Raw genomic sequence first — 9,441 nt, forward strand, 5'->3', positions numbered from 1 at the left:
TCTCTTCGTTGAATTTTTCAATCCTCCAGACGCTCTGTTTTCTTCTCGTGCGTTTGCTTCTGTAACGTGTTTGTTCTGGTGAGTGGAAACTTTCTCTCTTTCTCTTTCCCTCTCCTTTTTCTCTTTCTCTCTGTCTCTCTCGCAGTCGGAGTCTCTCTGTGGCATGTGCTATAATGCTATTCATCGATTTGAAACTTGCAAGTCATTGCTTCTCCCGAGACGCTAGGTCGACAAGCGTAGCTAGCTACTAGCCACTCAATTTTGAAACCCTGAAGCCTCGCTGCCTCACACAGTCACAAATTACAATGTCAGACACTCCTGCCGCCTGCGTCCTCGGTCCGGACCAGTGACCACCCGCGCAGCACTCTTCAAAAACCCTCTGTCGAAGTGTGTCCTGCCTGCTGTTTTGAAGCCTACTAGGCTCTAGCCTCTTACAATTATAGCATAGATACGTCTTTGCGAGTCCCAATGAAAATCACCTGTCATGACCTTGACAGCTTCACATTCCACACTGCAGGAGTCCTCCATACTCGAAACTCACAGAGTCCATCCCCCCCTTCCGTGACTTTGGATTGTTACGCCTGCAGCGTGCTGAATGATCGATCCCGTCTGTAGATTCCAGAGGAAACTCTCCATGATACATCCCTTTTCCGTTCGTTTTTTCGACAGTTTTCCTCAGCCCAGGTAACTGCTCCAAGCACCCACTTCATTGCCTTTTCTCTCCTGCGGCTAATTTTGAAGTATATAAAGTCTGTTCCGGCTCTGTCGTAGTTGATACGAGCTCTGTCCAGGCCTCGTCCATTCCACTAGCGCGGTGCTGTCAAGTGTCATATTCCATGCCATTCATGCTACTGCGCTTCTGACTGCTTCTGCATATCCTTTCGACTCTTTGAAGCCTTACATCAAACTCATTCGTCCGTGTATAGCGACCCCTAAATTCTCATATTATCCCTTGAACAGGTCCGTATAGCCGGCTCCTCCCTGAAGAGCAGAGCAGCTTTAAATGTGAGTAACGCAGTTCTTAGAGATCTTCTGCTTACTTGCAAGTATTTTCAGTTGGAAGGGTTCGTAGGGTAGAAACTTGAAGCACTCCTTGTTAGTAACCTGAGGGAAGAGAACGAATTTTAATCCCGAAAGTGGAAGACATCATGGCATTCGAGACGCAACCCACTCCTCTTAGATTCCAGGTCTGAGATTTTAGTGCTAGTCAAGGCTGCATCATCCCGACCGTTCTCAAGAGTCAAAATTGTGTGAATCGGCGTGACGCTGGGATTCTGCTGACGGCTGTAAAATTTAAACGTAAGGACTGTCCTAGAGGTATCAGGATGCATAACTAGTTCCTTGTTTCGCTGCTCCAAAGCTGCTGATATCCGTACGAGCAAAAATCACTTGGAGCAGCCAACGACGCTATAGCGCTCCACATTTTCTCATCACAGCCCTTCTAAGAGGCAATGAAAATGTACGTGGAAATAGCTTATAGGGTTTCGCCTTCTCGGAATAATTTTGCATGGAGAATTACAGCAGTTTTGGTGGTGTGCAAGCTCTAGATCTAGCTATAGAGACTGTCTCTTTCTTTGTTAGAATTAATTTTGCTTCGTTAGGACGCAGACTCGCGTCATATCCGTCACATTATGGGCCTGCTTCAGCATCAACTCTAGCCACCTGCACCTGAAAACTCTGAAAATTGTTTCAACGATGTCTTGTAGTTTCATTCTACGTTTGCATGTGTTTAACCCCAGCATCAGTTGGGCTCAGTCTCGTTTACTTTAAGATGCTCGTTTGCATTTATTCAAATTTTATTCATAACTACGTCTTCATAAGGAGTCCATCAGGTTAGAGGTGCAATGAATGTTTTCGTGTTGTATGTGTGTGCTTTTAAGAGAGAGAGAGAGAGAGAGAGAGAGAGAGAGAGAGAGAATGCTGGATATAAACAAGGTATACTTCATTAAGCATCGGACTTCCGTCTTATGATTTTTTTTTTCTATGTTGTATTCTCGAGATACTTTCTTTTTTCAAGAGATGTACATTATCTTATCAAGCTTGGCTCTTTCAGTTGGAGCATCATCAAGATTCTCACCTCAAAATGAAGAGAGATCTAAGAGACTTTCACACCTAGAATGAAACGTTCCATTGCGAGTGCCAAGTTAAGGTATATTCTTTCGCATCTTTCTCTACTTTTAGTGGTGTATCTTTCTCTATTTGTAGTGCTGCACATTGAACTGCCTTGAAAACGAGCATCTTTCTATGACCTTGAAAGCTACACTCCAAGCTCTCTCTCTCTCTCTCTCTCTCTCTCCCCCCCACATGTATACAGCATTCTACTTGGATTATCATTTATATTTTGCATGGTGTACCATGTAGGTTTCCAAGATGATGGAGTATGGCATACATGACATACTTTAACTTTTGCGGCGAGAATCTTGATGATGCTGCAACAATATTTGAGGTTTCACTTCTTTCAATTTGAGGTTGATGTAATGATTAAGCATGTTATTGTTTTATGATTGGCATTTTTTGTTTCATGGATTTAAGTTTTGGCATTTTTTGGTAACAAGCTAATTCACAATGCCCATTCGAAGTGCAACTGTATAGGTTAGATAGAAAAGGGTATCATATATGTAGACCTTTGATAATGAAATAAAAATCACTCTTAATAAATTTCAAGGAATGCATGTTCAACCATAATCTAATCCATAACTATTTAGAGTTCCTTAAAGTTATATATAATGGAATTTTAATGGTTTTTGTGGGTATAAAATCTTGCACCAACTATCTTTGTTTTTAGCAACTTCTCATTTCTAAGGATGCAATTATTCTGCTATTATCAATAGGCTATATATTCTCTTATGAGAGTCCGACATGGGATTTTTTGTACACCCATTTCAGGATAATAGGTCTCATCAACTATCTTACCATGACTCCCTTTCTAGACTCTATTTAATTTTCCTTATGAATAGTATTTCTTATATCAGAGGAGTATCAGAGATGCAATACCTTTAGCAATATTCATCCATGTGGTGGATGGTTGCCGTCCACCTACTACATGGACTTTAGAAGTATCATATTTCCCTTTAATTTTAATACTATAGGGCAAATAATTATCTAGTCTTACAAAAGGTCTATTTATAATCTCCTTAATGACATGAAAAGTCCTCCTTAAAGGAAAACTCACCTGAAACTATGTTGACATATTCGCTATTTTTATTGGATGAATAGTTATCCCTTATCCCTTTAAGTCAGTCTATTCTAGTTTGATAAATTTTTATAGTTCAACATTGACCAATCATGTAAGTTAAAATTCTATGAAATGTAAGAAAGAAAGGAATTTATTTATAGGAATAGAATTATATGCCCCTTTTACTGTGGTTGAGTAAATACTTTGCTCAAATACATTTGTATTTACTTGTTTATCTTCACAATACTCTATATTAGTGATGATTATACAATTGTAGATAGATGCTATCTAGTGGGAGGATCACTATACATTAAAAGAAACACCTTGATGTGTATATGGTTGACCATGGAGAAAACTCACAATAAAGCTCATGTAAATTTGAGACTAATGGCATAAGGAATTGTACAAAACTTGTCACATAATAGTAATTTAAAACTACGCTACCCTTTCTACAACTCACTACTCACTACAACCCTAGCTTACCAATTGTGTACCGGTTGCTAGTATCGAGTGTTCAGTTAGGAAAAATCATAGAAGATCATGACACTAGCTCAAATATTAGTCTCAGGGGAAAATATCGAACGTTAAGGACAATATCATCCAGAATACATGTCTAATACGTAAATGCATTCATGATCTTTTTAGCATGGCTCGAGGCTTCATAATAACATGAGAGTAATGATCATGGGAGTTTATGACTAGTATCTAGATTGTGAATCATGCCTATAGGCATTGAAAGCTAATATAATGCTTCCCTTGTGGAGAGAGCATTCATAATATGGGGCACAAATGTTTGCTAGAATTGTGTCAAGGTTGTGGTTTATACTCATGTCCTCTTGTGCTAAAGAGAGATCCTTAGCAGCTTTATGATAGGGTAGATAGTTAAATTTTGACAATCTCAATCTTTGATTATTATTGGACATCTCACTGGTATAAAAGGAATCTTTATAGTGAGAATTCACTATTGGTAAAGGGAAACGGATTCGTGAGTTGTTAATTCCTTATATATGATCATCTAAGCTCTCTTGCCAAATGAATAGACTCTTAGTAGGAAGACAACTTCATAAAATTGAAAGGGTTCGATAGTTCTCTCTTGTATTGTTTTGAAAGAAAGGATGAGCAAGGAGCAATAGTGAATAGGTGCACAAATCACTTAGGAGAGGACAATCCATTGAAAGGAGTCATGTTTCTAAATGACACATGTTGAAGAAGCTAAGTAGAAGGAAAAGATGTGAAAGAATGGACAAGATAGCTACATAAATAGATTCTCACTAGGAAGACAACTTCATAAATTTGAACAAGTTGGTAATTCTCTCTTGTATGTTTTTCATAGAGTGGATGAGCAATGAATCCTCATGATGAAAAGTGAAAAGATGCACAAATCACTTAGAAGATGACAATCCATTAAAAGGAGTCAAGTTACTAAACCACACATTATTGAAGAAGCTAAGTAGAAGGAAAACTTTTGAACGAATGGACAAAAAAGTGAAATTAGACTTCTTAAAAAAAAGGTGATTCAATCCCAAGAATATTGATTATATAGTCACGCACCATTTGATTTCATATATTAGTTTGTGTTCATCCATGAAATTTTGACCTGAGAAATATCAAAGCCTAGTGAGTAAGTTTGTTGTTATATGGTTTGTTTTTGCCTTGATTGCTCATTCATTGGGTTGGTAGTCTTAAATTAAGGTGTTTCTTGTATACAAGTTGAAAGTAGCTAGCTATAGGAGAAAATTAAGAAGTTATTTTGCTCATAGCTTCATCTAGAGGTACTTTTCTAATTGAAATAATTTTGGACTAGATTAGGTACTTGGAACTATAAATATTAATGCCAAGGATTTGTGAACCTTGCATTTGTTCTTTTGTAAGCATTTTGTTTGTAATAACAATGAAAATTGATTTTGTTGTCATTCCTTTTTCTCCTCGAGAATGAAACTCATTCAAATGGCATTGGAGATTTTTGATATTGGTATATGTCCAAGACCAATACATATCTATGCTTATGACTCTACACATAATAAGACAAAGCACCCACAGGCGTGCACATAGACGCGTTTACTGAACTAAAAAAAAGCTTACGGGTGCGTCTAAAGATCTGCATCTAATAGCGCATCTATATAGCAGACAGACGCATGTATAGACGTGCATCTAGATGCCTAAATAGACGCTCTGCTAAAAAATTTAAAAAACAGACAGACACATCGTTAAACACGTGTATAGATGCATTTATAAACGATCTTATAGATGCTTTTATAGACGTGCAAATAGATGCTCCTTGAATAGACAGATGCGTATATAGATGTGTTTATAGACGCACTGATAGACGCGCTATATAATATTTTTTTTAAATTTACAGAATGTTGTGTATGTTGTGTATACTATATAGTTACAGGAATCCCATTTCCACATTGTGTAATTCAATTCTTATAGCCAACCGCATTCTAATTATAATTCCAAATAAAACATTACAACTCCAAAACACAATAAAATTGAAAGCTCAAAAAGTGCTTGTATGTACATATAGCACGAAGCCAAGCCACGTCATGTGGCTTCAAGTACAAAAAATAAGAGCAGTGTATATACAAGAGGCACGAAGCCAAGCTAGTGGCTTTAAGTACAAAAAAGAGTAGCTAGCACTACTTCTACGACTAATCTATGTTCTCCACATCCTCGCTCCCTTTCACGCTCCCTTCTACGCTCCCTTCTGTGCTCCCTTCTCTGCCTCCTTTCTCGTCTTCTTCCTCGTCTTATTGTGCAGGGACCTGTAAACAAGGGACAACATATATCAATGTATGAAAAATCAAATCTTTACTTATAATATTGACATTATTTAATTACTTTCAAATACCTCGGGGGTCACTCCAGTAGCCCAGATATACTGCTCCTCAGTAATTAACTCGTCATGATAGAAGTGCTTCCATGTATCTCCTTTGCGATGGTGGCGGTGGTAGGATGTCTCGATAAGAGTAGGGTATCTGCCCACGATCTCAAGCTGCAAGACGATACAATTTGCGGAGGAGTTAGTACAAAGAAACCACCTCCTAATAAACTACATAAGCAATATAATTTGAGATCGATACTTACAAATTGGGCCTCCCATGATTCAACACCCCCTGCTCCAAAATGCATGTTCCATATTGCTCCATCTGGATCCTTCGTGCCTCCAAGTGCTGCAGACTGGGGTCCTCTCTTGTTGACTTCATTGCTTTCTTCCACTCACGCTTGTGAGCGGTGTGGGGCAAGTCCCTTGGTGGTTGACCTCCCTCGAGCCTGGCAAGCTCTGCTAGTGCCTACCTCTTAAGCGAAGATCTTTTATTGCCAAGTATCGTAACAATCTTTGACTTGGCCCATTTATCTGTGAATTGACGATTGGGGGAGTTAGGATACCTACAGCAAACAGCAGCTAGGGTCTCATCAGCCAACCTCTTTGGATGGTCTTTCTAGTGGATAAAGCAATCTCTATAATTATTAGCAATTACAAAGCGCATGAAGGCCATGATGTCCTTCCCCCGTGCATCCATCAAGATGCCTCTTATCTGAGTGATGTCATAGAAGATCGTACCATCACTCAGAGGCACGTCCAAATCATCTGAATCATCATCGTCCCCACCACCACCCCTCCCAAAGCATTGTGCCATGCATCCCCCACTGCTCTCCCTGTATTATGCCTTCTACCGTGTCGTGTCGAGCTAGTACGCTGGCCACTCGTAGCTGGAGACTGCTCGGGACTACGTGGACCACTCGTAGCTAGAGAACCGAGTCTCGACTACAGAGGAGTACGCCGACGGCTCTACCAGACAGAAGGACCTCCTGACGGCATGGGGGAAGGGGCATAAGATGGCATGGGGGAAGGGGCATAAGACGGCATGGGGGAAGGGGCATAAGACGGCAATGGAGAAGGGCCTCGGCTGTGTAGCCGGCTGGGCTGTGCTGACTCCGCCTAGGTAATCTCAGCTGGTGTGGGGTGGTTTGGAGTCTGTAGTGCTGACTCCTGGGGGGTGTTTAGAGTACCCGTCATATACCCGTATAACTCTGCAGGACTGGGAGGGTGCCCTAAAAGGTTATATAAGTCCCTAAAAATAGACTCCTAGAGATCAGGTGAGCCCAAAGAGCTTCATGGCCACATGATGAACTGGAAAAATGAAAAAAATACGATTACTGATGAGCTGAGAAGAAAGGGGAAGGGAAGAAAAGATTACTGTCGGAGCACGTCTATAGACGTGTCTGAGAAGCGCGTCTATTTTCATGTATAACAGCACGTTTATAGATGCAACCGTCTGTGTTCGCAAATAGTCTAGACGCGCCTATAGATGTGGTTTTAGACGCACTCTGAGACGCATCTATAGACGCGCTCTGACAGATGGACTATTCTAAAAAGTAGAAAAGGATATGCGCTTGACACAAAAATGTAACACTGATACCAAAATCATTCGTTTCTTGGATACAACAAAGGACAAATCCAAAGAGAGCAACTTCCAAAAAAGATCAACCGTAAAGAGACTTACCTTGGATAGAGCTATGGAAGCTTTTTCTCCTTCTTCAAAGTTGCTTCTCTTCCTTGTTCACCCTCTTCTCCTATAAGCCTAGAAGTAAGTGTGGGTGCCTTCCTCTTAAGTGTAAGCTTGGAAGTAAGTGTGGGTGCCTTCCTCTTAAGCATCGAAACTGTGGATCTGTTAATAGCAAAGCAAGTAAGCCGCGCGAAGTATAAGTAATGTGAAGAAAAGCAAAGCGAGCGCGCTAAAAGCAGAGTGAAAATCGCATCTATAAGCACGTTTAATAGCGTGTCTAAATACGCATGTAATTGCACGTCTAGATACACAGAGCAGACGCAGTTTTAGATGCGCCTATAGACACGTACCACAGAACAGACAGGCGCGGTTTTAAATGCGCCTTTAGACACGCCATAGAGTTTTAAAATTAAATATTTGAAGAAAAGCAAAATTTTTTGGGTTGTTTGTTTATAGGATGTCTTCATCTTCAACAAGTAGCTCCAGTGAGGATGAATCCCTCTGTATCCACCATCGCGAAATGTGGTTGGAGCAAAAAATCAAATGTATGTGTGATCGATGTCGAGGAAACATGTATCGTGCACACAGGATTACACTCAATCACATCTCAAAGTATGGAGAATGGGATGCAACCGTAAACATGGTAAGTGTTAAAGAGTTAAGGTTGATTGAGATACCTATGGGTGTTCATATGTTTGAGTTATGGTCCCGTTTTAATTTGATATAGGATGTAGTGCCACACCCGCATATGTTACCCTATGCTCACCGTGAGGAGGCAAAGCGTCGATGAGATGAGGTGGGATCTTCAAGAGGGACCGTTACGGATGCATGGAGTGATGGTGATAGTAGCCCTCCGCCATTACCTCATGAAGCCATGGAGGAGGAGGTGTTTGATGATATGGTGTGGGATTTATATGTCCATCAATCCAAAGGGAGGGATGATAGCATGGAGCAGGATGATCTTTTTACCGCAGCATCGACTCCAATGTTTGAGGGGTGCACTTTCTCTGTTCTACGTGCCTCCCTTGAGTTACTAAACTTGCAAACCATCTATGGATGGAGCAATGCAAGTTTGAATGCATTACTCAAGTAAGCTTTAAAGTCTATTTTGCAAACATGGTGAATTATGCTAGTGGGTCAATTACTCGAATGCTTTTCCTCATTTATGATCTTCACGTGCAGGCTATTATGTAAAATGCTTCCAAAGGAGAATAAATTACCGACCTCAAGAGATATGGCAAGGCAACATGTAATCTCTCTTGGAGGATTAGATTACAAGCGCATCCATGCATGCGTCAACGATTGCATTTTGTTTTGTGGACTACATAAGGATGCAAGAGTGCTCTACTTGTGGAGAGGCAAGATATAGAGTAGATCTCAAAACTTTGGACATACCTCATAAGGTTCTGTGACATTTTCCTATAATCCCTCGCATCAAACATATGTTCAAGTGCACATCCATTGCAGAGCTCATGTCATGGCATTCCTACCATCGATCAACCGATGGCAAGTGGAGAACTCCCGCAGACTCTCCTACATGGAAGCATATTGAAGACACATGGCCAAGCTTTAAGGAAGAACTTAGGAGCTTGAGACTTGGATTGGGTATGGACGGTGTGAACCCATTTGGTCTCAAAAGCACCTCTTACAGTGATATTGGTGAATTATAATCTTCCACCCTCTATGGCTATTAAGAAAGGGCATGTTATGCTGTCCCTTCTAATTCCAGGGAAACATAAAGTCAAAAATCCTGAT

At 40.4% G+C, this 9,441-nt stretch overlaps 1 long non-coding RNA gene across 1 annotated transcript; it reads left to right on the forward strand.

The window, feature by feature from the left end:
* The first annotated feature begins 950 nt into the window (after window positions 1-950).
* Window positions 951-2,602, forward strand: LOC147884088 (uncharacterized). The gene is made up of 3 exons (XR_015543616.1): window positions 951-1,005; window positions 2,054-2,149; window positions 2,362-2,602. It is a non-coding gene; the product is annotated as an uncharacterized LOC147884088 (long non-coding RNA).
* The last annotated feature ends 6,839 nt before the right edge of the window (window positions 2,603-9,441 follow it).

Source organism: Dipteris shenzhenensis, chromosome 27 (assembly GCF_047967505.1).
Source record: "Dipteris shenzhenensis isolate YYH24624 ecotype China chromosome 27, Dip_SZ_1.0, whole genome shotgun sequence".
NCBI lineage: Eukaryota > Viridiplantae > Streptophyta > Polypodiopsida > Gleicheniales > Dipteridaceae > Dipteris > Dipteris shenzhenensis.